Source organism: Alexandromys fortis, unplaced genomic scaffold (genome assembly GCF_014885135.2).
Source record: "Alexandromys fortis isolate MF-2015 unplaced genomic scaffold, M_Fortis_MF-2015_v1.1 scaffold_96, whole genome shotgun sequence".
In the NCBI taxonomy this organism is placed as follows: domain Eukaryota; kingdom Metazoa; phylum Chordata; class Mammalia; order Rodentia; family Cricetidae; genus Alexandromys; species Alexandromys fortis.
This window is the reverse complement of record NW_026068053.1, coordinates 3,937,208-3,952,058: the sequence shown is the minus strand read 5'-3', so window position 1 is coordinate 3,952,058 and position 14,851 is coordinate 3,937,208.

Sequence of the window (14,851 nt, the reverse complement as noted above, 5' to 3'; positions counted from 1 at the left end):
AATAATCACTGGTCATTAGTATTTCTTAATATCAATGAACTCAATTCACCTATAAAAACACACAGGCTAATAGGATGGGTACAAAAACAGGAACCATTCTACTGCATAAAAGAAACACACCTCAACCGCAAAGACAGAATAATGAGTTGGGAAAAGATTTTCCAATCAAATGGACCTAAGAAACAAGCTGGTGTAGCTATCCTAATACCTACCAAAACAGACTTCAAACTAAAATTAGTCAAAAGAGATGGAGAAGGACATTTTATATTCACCACAAGAAAACTCCATCAAGATCAAGTCTCGATTGTGAATATCTATGCCCCAAATACAAAAGCAACCACATTTATAAAAGAAGCTACTAAAGCTTAAATCACACATCAAACCCCACACACTAACTTCAACACCCCACTCTTAGCACTGGACAGGTCTGCCAGACAGAATTAACAGAAATAAGGAAACTAACATGTTATGACTCAAATGGACTTAACACATATCTATAGAGCATTCCACCCAAAGACAAAATAATATAATATTTTCTTCTCAGCACCACATGGAACCATCTCTAAAACTGACCACATACTTGGTAATAAAGCACACTTCAACAAATACAACATAAATATGAAGAACCTGCTGTATCTATTCAGATCACCATGGCTTAAAGACAGAATTCAAAAACAACACATTGCAGAGAGCCTACAAATGCAAGGAAATTGAACAATGCTCAGCTGAATCATTCCCAGAATCAAGGAAGAAATAAAGAAATCAAAGACTTTATTGAGTTTAATGAAAGTGAATGCACAAAATACCCAAACTTATGGGACACTTATGAAAGCAGTGCTAAGAGCAAAGTTCATAGCACTAGTGCCTACATAAAGAATGTGGAGAAATTTCACTAATGACTTTTCAGTACACCTGAAAGCTCTAGAATAAAAAGGAGCAAACTTACCCAGGAGGAGTAGATGACAGGAAATAATCAAATTGAGGACTAAAATAAATAAAATAGAAATAAAGAGAACAATACAAAGAACCAATGAGACAAAGAGTTGGTTCTTTGAAAAAATTGATAAGATACACAAACCCTTATCCAAACTAACTGAAAGAGAGAATATCCAAGTTAACAAAATCAGAAATAAGAAGGGAAACATGTCCAACACTGAGGAAATCCAGAGAATCATTAGGTCATACTTTGAAAACCTGTACTCCACAAAACTGGAAAATTTTCTGGATAGGTACTACATACCAAAATTAAATCAAGACCAGATAAACAATTTAAGTAGACCTATAACGTCTAAGGAAATAGAAGCAGTCATTAAAAGTCTTCCAACTAAAAAGAGTCCAGGGCCAGATAGTTTCAGCCCAGAAATCTACCAGAATTTCAAAGAAGAGCTAATTCCAATACTTCTCAAATTGTTCCACACAATAGAAACAGAAGGAACACTTCCAAACTCTTTTCATGAGGCTACAGTTACCCTGATACCCAAACCACACAAAGATGCAATGAAAAGAGAAAATTACAGTGTTTCTGAAATGTTCTTGGATATGGTTTGCTAATATTTTATTGAGTATATTTGCATCAGTGTTCATGAGGGAGACTGGTTTGTAATTCTTTTTTGTTGTTGTTGTGTCTGTGGTCCCTTATTAAGAAACAATTCCTTAAGTGTCTTTCAGCCGTTTGAGATTCTTCTGTTGAGGATTCTGTTTAATCCTCATTTTTAAATTGAATTTTTTGGTATTTTGATATCTAGTTTCTTGATCCCTTAATAAGGAAAATGCAAACCAAAATGACACTGAGATGCTATGTTACAATTGTCAGAATGGGTAAGATCAAAAACACTGATAACAGCTTATGTTGGAGCCGATGTGGAGTAAGGAGAACATTTCTCCACTGCTGGTATGAGTGCAAACTTGTATAGCCACTCTGGAAATTGATATAGTTGTTTAATCAGAAAATTGGGGATCAATCTACCTTGAGACCCACCATTACCACTATTGAGAATATACCCAAAAGAAGCTCAGTCAAATCACAAGGATACTTGCTCAACTAAGTTCATAGCAGCATTATTCATAATAGCCAGAAGCTGGAAACAACCTAGATGCTCCTCAATGGAAAAATGAATAAAGAAAATATGATACATTTATACAGTAGAGTATTACTTAGCATTAAAAAACAATGACATGAAATTTGTAGGCAAATGGATGGAACCAGAAAAAAAATCATTATGAGAACCCTAAGAAGAACACGCATGGAGGGCCCCAGGAAGGGGAAATAGTTTAGATATCCTGTATAAACTGGGGGGAGGTGGTTTGAAGGGAAGGGATGCAGATGGGAACATGAGGGATCAAGATGGCTGAGTTGAGAGAGGGACAATGGGGGAGAACAATGAAAGATGTCCTGATAGAGGTAGTCATTATGGGGGAGAAACCTGGTGCTAGGGAAGTTCCCAGCAATTCACAAGGATGACCCCAGAAAAGACTTCTCTCAATAGTGGAGAGGCTGCCTGAACTGGCCTGTCCATGTAATCAGATTAGAGACTACCATAATTGTCATCATAGAACCTACATCCAGTAATGGAATGAAACAGATGCAGGGATCCATAGCCAAGCAATAAGGATACTCCAAATGATTGGATTTAGTTAATCACAGCAGTCCCAGAAGATGGACCACAATTCTAATGGAAGTGCTACTAGCAAGTTGAAGCTAAAATATTAGAGCAACAGGAAAGAACCAAAGGATTTGAGGCTCCCCAAGATTGGCAAGGGCTTTTTTGCTGATCCACAGGATCAAGATCTTTAAGATGAACACATCATCTCCCTCTGCCATACAGTAGCCTTAAATACTTGGGAGAGGATTCAGGAACCAAGAAAGATAATTGAATCATATATTAGGATTAAACAATATCAAAGAAAACCCTTTAGTGACTTTTTAAGAAGATTAACTAAGGTTGTACAAATAGTAGTAACAGACCCAGAAGCTATTTGAGTACTTATTAAGTCTCTGGCTTTTGAAAATGCGAACTTAGAATGCAAAAAGATATTTGGGCCTTTAAAGTTTAGATCGGCACTAAAGAATGAAGGGATCCTGCATACAATAAATGTTGAGGCATTTGACTATAATACTGAGGCTTGAGTAGGAGAAGCAATTTCCAAAAGTATGAGATGTCAAATTGCCAAATGTTTAATTGTGGTATAACAGGACATCTGAGAAGGGATTGTAGATAAGGCATTCCTAGAAATTATGTATCCTCTGGGAATGACAAAAATAGAAGGTCTCAACCTTCTGGATTGTATAGAAGATGTGGCAAAAGCCGACATTGGACCAATAGATATAGATCAATAGAAGGCAAAAAAGGCAACCTGTTATCATCAGGAAACTCCCGGGGCTGGGGAAAGGTGGAGTCTTGCAGGCCTCCAGGTCAAATGTTGCCCAGTCATTCCCAGTCATTGTGTAAGATGTGTCTCATCAGGAAAATTAAAAAAAAAAAGAAAGAAAAAACAACAACTTGGTGCCTGCTGAAAAAAATGGTGCTCTGGATGATGGAATAAACATGGAGAATGAATCAAAAAACACAATAGAAAATAGGAAATGTATATTCTGGTAGATTTCTATAAATAATCAAAGACCAAAGCTGACAGTGAAAATAATAACATTATAATTGAAGAGTTACTGAACATGAGTTTAAACATTACTATCATTACTCCAGAATCTCGGCATCTAAATTGGCCTCTTCAAGAGGCAGATGTTCAATTCCTAGAAATTATAACCCTATCTCAAGTAAAACAAAGCATGAGATGTAGGTGATTATAATAAAGTATTCCTACACTATCTCCGAATGGAGTATAATAAAGGGTTCTTTATTTAGGGTAGACTCACAGATCCTCCGCATGAGCGGGGAACAGGAACCAAATCCAGCAGCCAAGAGACTACATGTTTCTATATCTGTTTATATAGTACATGTGGCTATGTATCTTAAAGGCTATTGCCTGAAGGAGTTCCCACAGCAGGGAGGACCAAGCTGCCAGTGGGCTGAAAGTGGGCACCAGAGAGGGTTGATTTGAGAAGCCTGTCACTTAGGACAAAGAAGGAGAAACCAGTGAGGATGAACAGGAAAAGAAGGGACTATAAGGAGTTATTTTTTCCTTGGTTGGCTTATGCCATATGGTCACTTTTAATCAAGATGAAAGTGAAATCACATGACAAAATCCATTCTTTCCAACTCTAGCAGAGATGACTGTCAGTGATGTGGCTATTCCATCCCAATGTGGTGAAAGCAGCTAAAAGGGCAATAAGCCACACATTTCCTTTAAGATTACCTATGTATTTAACTATCAACCCTCATGTTATGAGTTTTCAATTAACCCTTTTGTTATGTGGTACAGAAAGTTTGCACAGTAGTCTTACAAGTTTTTAGATAAGATGTTTATGTTAGCAACAATTTTAGAGAGTTACACCAAACCAAAAGAGTATAAGATGAGTAGCAATAGTACCCACTGGGAGAAAAAAATCTGTCCCTGTTTGTTTGTTTTGCTCTCCTTCCTCTGTTACATAGTCAGGTGGCTCATCTGATATGGGACAGAAATTTTGAAGAAAATCTCTAAACAAGCTTGCTTGGATCTAGAAGTAGGAGAGCCATACCCCAACTCCAGAGTCAACTTTTATTAGAAGTGGAACAGCATACAATAATTTAATGCCACTCATAACTATAAGAGAGTTGAATCTTTATAACTCTTTATAACGCTGGATCCACAAGTTGAGAACAAATCCGACTCAGAGACAGGACATATTTGAGCCATGGCTATAGACAGAGAAGTGCAGGAGGGAGCTGAGAGAAGCAACAACCAGCAAAGAGTGTGCTGAGTGTGTGCATGCTGCAGCTGGCCTACTTCTTCACTCTCCCCCTCCTGATAAATCCTTCTCTGGCTCCTACTTGGTAATTTAGAAGACTGGACATTTGCACAGTGTGTGCAGTGTGTATATAGGGGCAGACTAGACAAAAACAAACAGGATTTGGAGTAGAGAAATGGGAGGCTTGAACATAGGGAATGGGGAATTTCCATTTCCCAGATCTCTGGCAGTATTTGTAAAGGTCCTGAATAATATTGGGATCTAGGATGCTGTTAAGCGGCTCTTTAGAGTAGTTATCTAAGAGATATTGAAACCAAAATTTGATTGCAAAAGTAAGTGAATTTAGGGCTTTGCAGTCTGAGTGCCAGTTGTAGAGGCTGCAGATTTTCTAAGATTCATCCCAAGGGTGAATGAGAGTCTGGAAGACACTATTCCCATGGGTGAGAAAGAAGGAAAGTATCACTGCAACCTGTGGTTGTGAGCATCCCAAGGATGCAGGGCGTACTGGAGGAATACACAAGCCATTTAATGGATCATTAGTGTACTCTATGGGGGTCAGAGGGGAGTCCTGACACCTGATGCCCGGGATTTTGTAGAGGCCAAAGGATGGGAACTGAGCTCTAAGAGTGTAGTCTCATCAACAGGAAAGGGTCAGGAATGGGGTCACAAAAGCCACAAGGCCTTAGAGGAGCTGTGGGATTACGGGACTCTCCAAAGATAAAGAGGGTGAAGAGTGTAGGAAAGGATGCAAGAATCCAGTTGGACCTAAAGAAACTATGGGACTACAGCTCTAAGGGTTGTGGGACAGAGTCAGGTGAAGAGGGCCAGCTTTAGTCTTAAAGACCATAGCTGGGGTTACCTCCACCTCCAAGAGTATTAGAGGGGTGCTGGGCACTGAGTGGTCACATCCTTGGACTCAGGGAAGCATTTACATGAACCCAAAGGGAAATTTACCAAATTACTGCTGGTGGATGGGTTGCCAGCAATAGGTGAGCCAGAAAGTGAGTCTGTTGTAGGTGGACCAGATATGAAGGATAGGGTCTATAGTGGGGCCAAATTATGCAGGCCCATATTCCTATACTGTCTGGTGGTCAGAGAATTCTGAGCAACTTACAAGGCATAATTTGCACCTTCCACACAGAAGGTGGTCGCCTATCTCTTTGATAGTATAACAACCTGACACCATCCTAACAAATTGCCAGGATATGCTAATGTTGTTCTTCTCCTTCTATAGTATATTAGGTCATTGCCTGGGGAAGAGGAGTTTTTTAAGTCTATGACAAAATAGACATGGATAGGATGTGACCTAAGTCATTCCCTGCTACCTAGGAAACAATGCTAAGGAAGTTTGTGTTACCTCCCCCCTTTTCAGTTTGCCTTGATATAAAAGCTGTTTAGAAAATAAACACAAGGGATTTTCAGGATTTGAATAAGTCCTGGAACTCCCTCACAATATTGTCATGTGAATGTGCTTAATGTATTCCCCCTTCTTCACTCTGGTATAAGAAATGATTTATGTCTGGGCTGGTCACCGACACTCAATGCAGCTCAGATCCCGAAGGGGAGCATGAACACCAGGAGAACCTCTCTGAGTTATGGCACTGATGTGTTACAGCTCTGAGGGGAAAGTATCCTGACAGTTGGTACTTAAGGAATACCTCCACAAAGTAACACACAAAGCAAACCTTATGCAAGAGATATATTGGGATAGACACAAGAGGGTGGCTGCCTCTGTTCAGGTGAGAAGCAGCAAAGAACTGAGCAAGAGACAGGTTTATATAGTTCTTTTTGTAATTTACCTTTTGTTTTTTAATTAATTAATTATGGTTGTTTTTCTGAGACAGGGTTTCTCTGTAAAACAGTCCTGACTGTCCTGGAACTCACTTTGTAGAGCAGGCTGGCCTTGAACTCACAGAGATCCTCCTGTCTCTGTCTCCCAAGTGCTGGGATTAAAGGCGTGGGCCACCACTGCCCAGCTTATATAGGATTTCTTGAGTTTTCTATGATGGAGATTTCCAGGATAGAACTTGGTAAGATTTTGAGTTCAGGGATTGGTGAGCTTTTCAGCTCAGGGACTGGTAGATTTTGGTGGATTTTCAAACTTGAGAGTGAGCTTGGGTCTTTTACACCTGTATATAACATTTATTGAGTGCTCCTTTTATGCTAGCCTGTATTCAAGTCCCTCTCATGACTCACCTAAAGAAAATCCAGCAATGTAAGACACAAGTAGTTGAATAGTGAATTATCAGAAACAACACAACAGCAGCAACAACAAACAAAAGCCCTGAGGGAAGGATAGCTTGCTGGTTAGCATCACTAACCAACCAACAAAAACCCCAGGAAAGGATCACATGCTGGTTAGCATCACTAACCAACAAACAAAAGCCCTCAGGGAAGGATCACATGCTGGCTAGCATCAGTAAAGTGAGTTTCTAAGGCAACAGTGGTGTCTGGTAGTGTGCTCCATCTGAAGTGCCAGCATAGCCAGTGGCAGCTGTCGCCAGGAAAGCACACAGTATGGCCACTGACAATCAGCAGATGGAAGCTAGACCTGCGACAGCTTCTGTTTCCTTACTGTTTAGTCTTCAAAGCCATATGCCATGTAAGCAGAAAAATGCTAAAATGTAGAAAAATCTGTTCTTCCGATTCACACTCCCGCTTCAGCTAAAGCATGTCCTTTTGTACCACCCAACTGCAGCCATTCTACCCCATTTCACATTCAGAACTCTGTAGCAAAAATGTTCTCAGATAAAATAACGACAAAATCCTTCATTGCAATGAGACAGATCAAAGTACTAGCCAATGAGATTTAAACTGGGGGTGGGGTGGGGTTGGAATTTAAACTCTGGGCAACTCTAACTTAGCTGGTTTCCGCTTTTTGCTGGCAACCTTTGCTTTCTTTCTGCCTGAACCTCAACCACGCCACTGTTGGCAGCTGTGGTGTGTGTGTCGGAGGGGGCAGTTATTAGCAACCTGGTAACACATTTGAAAATGAATCTTCTTCTTTTTTTTTTAATTTCATTCCTATGAATTTATTAAAGTTTTTGGTTCTTAAGATTTCATTGTATTAATTTATGAATTAAATCCTAAGAAACTTTGTCTTCATATCCAATATTCTTCAGTGATCTTTGATGAGTAATATTTGTCATTAAATATAGAATATTACACAGTACAATTGATAAAACTTTTTTTTAAATATAATTTTTTATTGAAAAAAAATTTTTTTCCGCCTCCTCTCCGCCTCCCATTTCCCTCCCCGTCTCCCTTTTCCCCCCTCCTCCCTCTCCTCTCCCCCTCCCCCCACTCCTCTCCTCCTCCCTCTCCAGTCTGAGGGGCAGTCAGGGTTCCCTGCCCTGTGGAAAGTGAAAAAAAAAAAAAAGAAAGAAAATGAATCTTCTTGGAAAAGAAGCCCTAACTGAAAGATGGTGAGAGTCTCAAGATAGAGTCCCTTAGATTTGGGGCTAAGGAGACCACTGAGATTAAAACAGTTTTGACTCTTGTGGAGGACCCAAATTCAGTACCTGGAAGGCACATGGAGACTCACAGCCAAGTGTAACTTCACTTCCAGGGAATCTAACACCCTCTTCTGACCTCTTTGTGTACCATCAGACAAGGTTCACATACATACATGCAGGCAAAACACTTGTACATATAAAATAAAAATAAATAGTCTTTAATCCTTTAGCCTCACCATACTAGCTCAGGATAGCCCAGTTCCAGCTTCTTTTTAAAAACTGTAAAAAACAAAACAAACAAAACAAAACAAAAAACCCAACGTGTGTTGTATATTGTGTACTCATGTCTGTGTGTGTGCCAATACGGTATGTACTGTGTGTGTGTGTGTGGAGGCAAAGGAGGACATTAAGTGTCCTGCTCTATCTCACTTTGCCTTATTTCTTGAGACATGGCCTCTCCCTGAACCTGAAGCTCACCATTGTGCTGGCTCTCTGGCCAGTGAATTCCTGGGATCCTCCTGCCTCTACTCCCATGGCTGGGGATGGAAGCAAGTGTAGTCAGGCAGACACTGGGAATTTGAACTCTGGCCTTTGTGCTCCTGTGGAAAGCACACTTCCCCACTCAGCTATCTTGTTAGCCTCAGCTTCTTGATACGTGAGAGAGGCAGTGCTTCTTTTCCCTAAATATCCTAAATTTAGTGATCCTTATGTTTCTGAAAAATTTGTTGAAATTAGAAATTTGGATATTTACTAGCAATAGATCAGTTACTTAAAGTAGGCTTTGTATGCAAGTCTGGGATTGAATTCTGGTTTCCCAAAAGCTGCGGGGATTTAAACATAAAACAGAGTCACCTTGCTTTGTTTAGTGACAGTCATAATGAAGGTGGCAGTCAAGCAAGGTGCTTGAATCTTATGTAATTATACATAAATCAAGTAAATGATTTGTTAATCACTCACATTTGAAGTATATTTTTGTACCCTATGTAGTTATGCATGATATGGGTATGTGTGTATATCACAATCTTGCGTAGCTTTATGGGAAATGTAAACAATTTAACATTGATTTTTTCTATAATTATTGCCTACTTTTTATTACATTTTGTGTATGCGTGTGTGTGTATGTGTGTGTATGTGTTGTGCGTGTGTGTGTATGCGTGTGTGTGTATGCATGTATGTGTGTGTGTGTGTGTGTACTTGTCCTCGGGGAGGAAGCACACCTGCCTGTGGAGGAGAGAGGTAAACCTCAGGCGCTGTCTTCATCACTCTCTACTTGGCTTTCTAGTCATTGTTGATTTTGAGACAGTTTTACCCAGAACCTGGGGATTCATCTAGACTGGCCAGTCACTGACCCCCAGGGACACAGCTGCCCCTGCTTCCCCAGTGCAGAGATTACAAGTGCATGCTACTATGCTAGGCTTTATAACATGGCTGGGAGATCAAATTCAAGTCTCTGGGCTTGGGTTTTGAGCACTGAGCCATCTCAACCTGACTTTTGATGTGAAGAATTTTATAATCCAAATTTGGAGATGGGGCCCTGTGTTTCTTGGTAATGAGCATCACACAGACTGTTTGGGCTCTGTGTCTCATTATTGTGTGACCTCAGGCAAGCCTCTCTGACTAAACCGGGGTGTTTATAAAACAGTGATAGACTTCCTGCCCATGGCACTGTATTTTTCTCATTTTAGTTATGACAAATTACATTAAAATGTTAAATGCATTAAATTCCTTATTATCGGGCTTTACATCCAGACAAGATATTAGCTCTGTACTAAGTGCCTTGTGTGCTGAACACTGTATCTAAGTTATGGTTGATGAGTGAAGCTGGAGTGAGACATTTTCACTGGGAGTAACACTTGGAATAAATATACCAGAAACTCACAGAGCTAAAGTTCAGGAGAAGCAGTGTGCTGAGACAGGCCTTGAGACATGGATTTAAATAGGCATGGACCCATGATGAAATATTCTCACACAATAAATGATCCAATGCATTTTAGAACTAAATTTATATTCAGAAGTAAAGAACTTAATCCATCAATCAAACATGTACAGGAATTCATACTTACTGTTTGGGAAGCTTGGCTTTATAGGAATTAGAAGACTTGGGACTGAGGCTGTGACTCACTTGGCAGAGTACTTTCCCACCATGAACAAAACTCTTGAGTTTGCTGCCCAGTACCGCATAAACTGGGTGTGGTGCTGCTTGCCTATCTTCCTTTGCAAGTACAAGCAGGGGGACTAGAAGTTTGAGGCTAGCCTGGGCTACATGAGAAGCTGTGTCAAAAAGAAGAGAGATTTAGGAGACATAATCTGTTTTATTCATAGACAGTTGTAGGAGGAGGGGACCATTTGCTGGTTAAACAGGGTCAAGTTCCCAGCATCTGTCTCTGGTGGCTCAATGGCTTTTCTCTGACTCTGCCTTCTTCCTCCCAGCATTCAGTTTAGTTCTCCCCAACTAAATCTGTTCTACCCTACCTAAGCTAGCCAGGCGGCCAGGAAACAACAAGCGGTCCCCTCCTCCTACAGATTGGCATGCCAATGTGGGTAACTATATCCACACAAAAACCCATGAAAGCTTAAAAAGTAATCATAGACACAAAAGAACAGTTAGACATGGTTTAGTAGCAGCATTTTCTTGGATGGGCTTTGTTTGCTAGAAGCAAGCAGAGGCATGACTCCTTTAAGAGAGATTTTCCTGACTCAGTGATATCAGAAAAACCATGTTTTAAAATGCTGGCTTTCTGAGGCTTGCTGCCAGTGTGACCTCTGGCTCTTTTAGGAGACAGGGCATTTGGATGGGGTTTGTGAGCAAACTGCTGAAGTTTATTTAATGGTGGCATGGACTGGCTGTGTGCCTGAGAACGGGGCTGTGTAAGCATGACTCTCAGAGGTACAAGTAGCTCCACCATGCTGGACTCGGCAGGCAAGCAGGAAGTACCATATATACCATAGTAATGGTACAGCTTAAGTTTTAAGAAGCACTTAGCTCCTGGACAGTAAGGAATTACAGATCTGCAATAAAGACAAATCCAGATGAGTCATAGTGTTGGATAAGTGTATGAAGGCTTGGAAGGTAGAGGAAAAAGAGTATAGAGAGTCATAAAATAAAGTTAATGCTTTAAAAAAAAGGATAAAGTCTTTAAAGAGACAGAGTGCAGATAGTCATAGATTAAAAGGAGTAAAGAAAAATAAGCCATATAAAAATAGAAAATTCACAGAGAGTCTGGATTCTGTATAATTATTGTGTTATCTTTGAATTTTTTTTACTGTGAATGAGTACAGAGAGACATTTCATTGTATGAGCTGCTAAGCTAAACAAGCATATATATTATAAAGGTATCATGACTTCCAAATTTGGGTCTAAGGATATGTTGCTTTGGAAAAGAGGTACTTCTCTTGTTTCCAGAGAATGAGAACCAATGGATTGTTTCCAGACTGGTGTGGTTTGATGGAACATGATGCCCTGAGGATTACTGTGAACACCCCCAAAATTACTATGCCCAACAATCAGTAGGAAGCAGTATGGAGAAAACTATGCCCATATTCCCACATATTGTCTATAAATGTTTATTTACATTTAAAGGGGGATATGTTATAGTGATTTGCATGATTATGGATCTTGGTTTATTGATAAAATTAAAGGTCAATTTTGCTATACTGTGTATATATATTTCTGCTCTTGATAAAGGTATTGTGTTTGTGCAGCTCATTTAAAAATGTAATGTAATAGATAGTCATCTATAATAGTCAATTTTGTAGTCATGCTAGGTAGGTTTTGTAGATGTACAGAGATGTATTTCAGATAGATAGACATTCTTCAAACCTTTCAAAGACTGCAGAATATGGCATTTAAAATGTTTAAGAACTTAGGACTTTTCATGATAATGAGATACATCTGTTCCTGGCAGCACCAATAACTTCAAGAGGAAGATGGGCATAGAAGAGTCTCCTTATGGAGTTGGTTAGCCAATTGGGCAATAAACTGCTCTTACCTGGACTGCTTAATTAACTGGACATACAGGACCCACAGAGAAATGTCTGCTGAACTTGCTTAAAGATGAGACAATAATACTTCAGGGTTCTTGCTTTATGAGAGTCTGCTAGACATTATGCAGGATACCGAAGAAAGTGAGTGACAAACTGTCAATATAGGTGGAACTGTCTTTGAAATTTCCCGCTTCATGGAAAAGTCTGCCAGAGGCTATGTGTTTGTAGGCTAAAGATGGATGCCACAATGGTACAGAAGAACATTGGATGACTGTCCAGGCAGTGAGATGTCTTTGTTAATTCTAGAGTTTTGGAATTTGCTTACAATGCACCTCCTGTTTACTTAGGTAATATTATACCCTTCTGGAGTCTTTGATGAAATTGAAGAATAGATAGAAAGTAGATATAGTTTTTATTAATTATGATAAAAGATAAAGTAGATATAAATATTGTAACTGCAATTCTTGCTTGATACCTGTTTTGTTATATGTAATTTTACTATGTTAAAGCCTTCTTTTTTGTTTAAACAGAAAAGGGAAAATGGTGTGGGAGGTCCTTCTGTCTGTGTGTACTTTTATTGGCTAATGAATGAAGAACTGGTTTGGCTGATATCATGGGAGGAGGAAGGCAGAGTTAGAGAAAAGCTATGGATCTACTGCCTGAGACAGATGTTGGGAACTTTAGCTGGTAAACCACTGATATGTGGCAATACATAGATTAATAGAAGTGGATTCAATTAATATGTAAGCGTTTGGCCAATAAGAAGCTAGAGCTAATGGGCCAAGCAGTGATTTAAGTGTGATTATTTTGGGTCTAAGCTAGCCAGAAGGCTGGGAACCAACAAGCAGCACCCTCCTACAACAGATGGTAGAGGAGAAAACAAACTCATTACACTCAAGTCAATAACCAAGAAGTGGTAGAAGTTCTAGTTTCGAAATGGTTGGTAGAATGAAGACATTTAGATAGACCCTCCTTCCTCCTCCAGCTCTTCACAATGCAGGCGACTGCTCTGTTCATAAGAAAGGGACTTAAGTGGCATTCCGGTTACTGAGCATTCCCACTACAGCAGGGTGGCTCCGTCAGAGGTGTCATTTGTTTCCTCCTCTCTGCCCATCCTCCCCTTCTAATCTTCTGCAAGTTTTATGACCATTCCCCTTGGCCAAGCATTCTAAATTATAGAGAAAAGCCCCTGTATGATGATAATGTTTAGTCTGGACCAATGTATTATTAGGAGTACAAAACTCTTCTTTTGCACATTAAATGTATGTATGTATGTGTATTCACAAGTGTGTGGGTACACATGTGTGCTTGTACACGTGGCGGTCAGATGTTCATGTCTGGTATCTTCTTTGATTGTTTCTATATTAATACAGAGTCTCTTAATTGAACCCAGAACGCAGCAACTTGGTTCATCTAGCTAGCCAGCTCCCTCCAGGGATCTCCTCTCTTACCTTCTAAACACTGTGATTACCCAGAGGCCACTATGCCCACCTTGCATTGACATGAATCCGGGAGATTCAAACTGTGGCCCTCACACTTGTGTGGCAGCAGGGGCTTCACCCACTGAGCCCTCTCCCCAGCCTACCTTTAAACAAACAGAGTCATACTCATGAGATTATCTTCAGGCTCAGTAGAGTTAGCAGAGTTAGAATTTTAAACAGTGTTGAAACTTTTAAAAATTTGGGGACTTCTGGAGGTGGACTAACTGCATTTTGTACTGTGGAATGCCCATGAGACTCTGGGGACCAGAGACAGAATGGCATGGTTTGAACATCACGTCTTCCACACATTCACTTATTGGAGAACTCTTGGCCTTCTGTTAGTGGCTCTATTTTGAAAGGTTATGAAACCTAAAGGAGAAAGGACTAGGTAGATGCAGTAGGTATAGGCACTGCATAGGTCTTTGGGAGTGTCTTCTGTCTGGCCCTTCCTGTCTTCTGCTTAGGTTCTTATATACCACAAGGTGAAGAGATTCCTCCTACGTGCCCCCACTACTGCGATGTTCTATGCAAGTACCTGAGACCAAGGTACTTGTAGACCAAACCTCCTGAAGCTGTAAATCTTGGGGAAGACTCCTGAAATGTGGGGGCTTCCTCCCAGACCTTGGATTAGGCACAAACCACAACCAAACACCTGTTTCCACAGACAGATCCTTTATTAAGTGGGGAAGAAAAGTTAAAGTGGCTGCTTTCTGACTCAAACAGAAAGCAGCAGCACATGGCCTTGCAGGTGTAATTTTTAAGAGGAGAAGAAGGGGGGTCTGTGTTAGAATAGGCTAGGATGTTGTGGTAGAGGGGCTAGGAGAAGAAAGAAGGAGAAGGGGACAAGGTTAAGGGGCAGGGGTATCTGTCTCGGGGACAAAGGCTGCTTCTGTAGAGAGAGGAAACAGACGTGGCACATAAGCCAAGGGTAAAGGGAGAAACCCCGTGTTAGGATGAGGTGTTGAATTTTAATTGGGCATGTCATTTAAGTTAGTCAAAGGGGGATTCTGATTGCTGGACTTTGGTAGTCAGTCTCAGGAGGAGGAAGTAGCCAAAGGGAATATAATATAATTTTTTTTTTTTTTTTT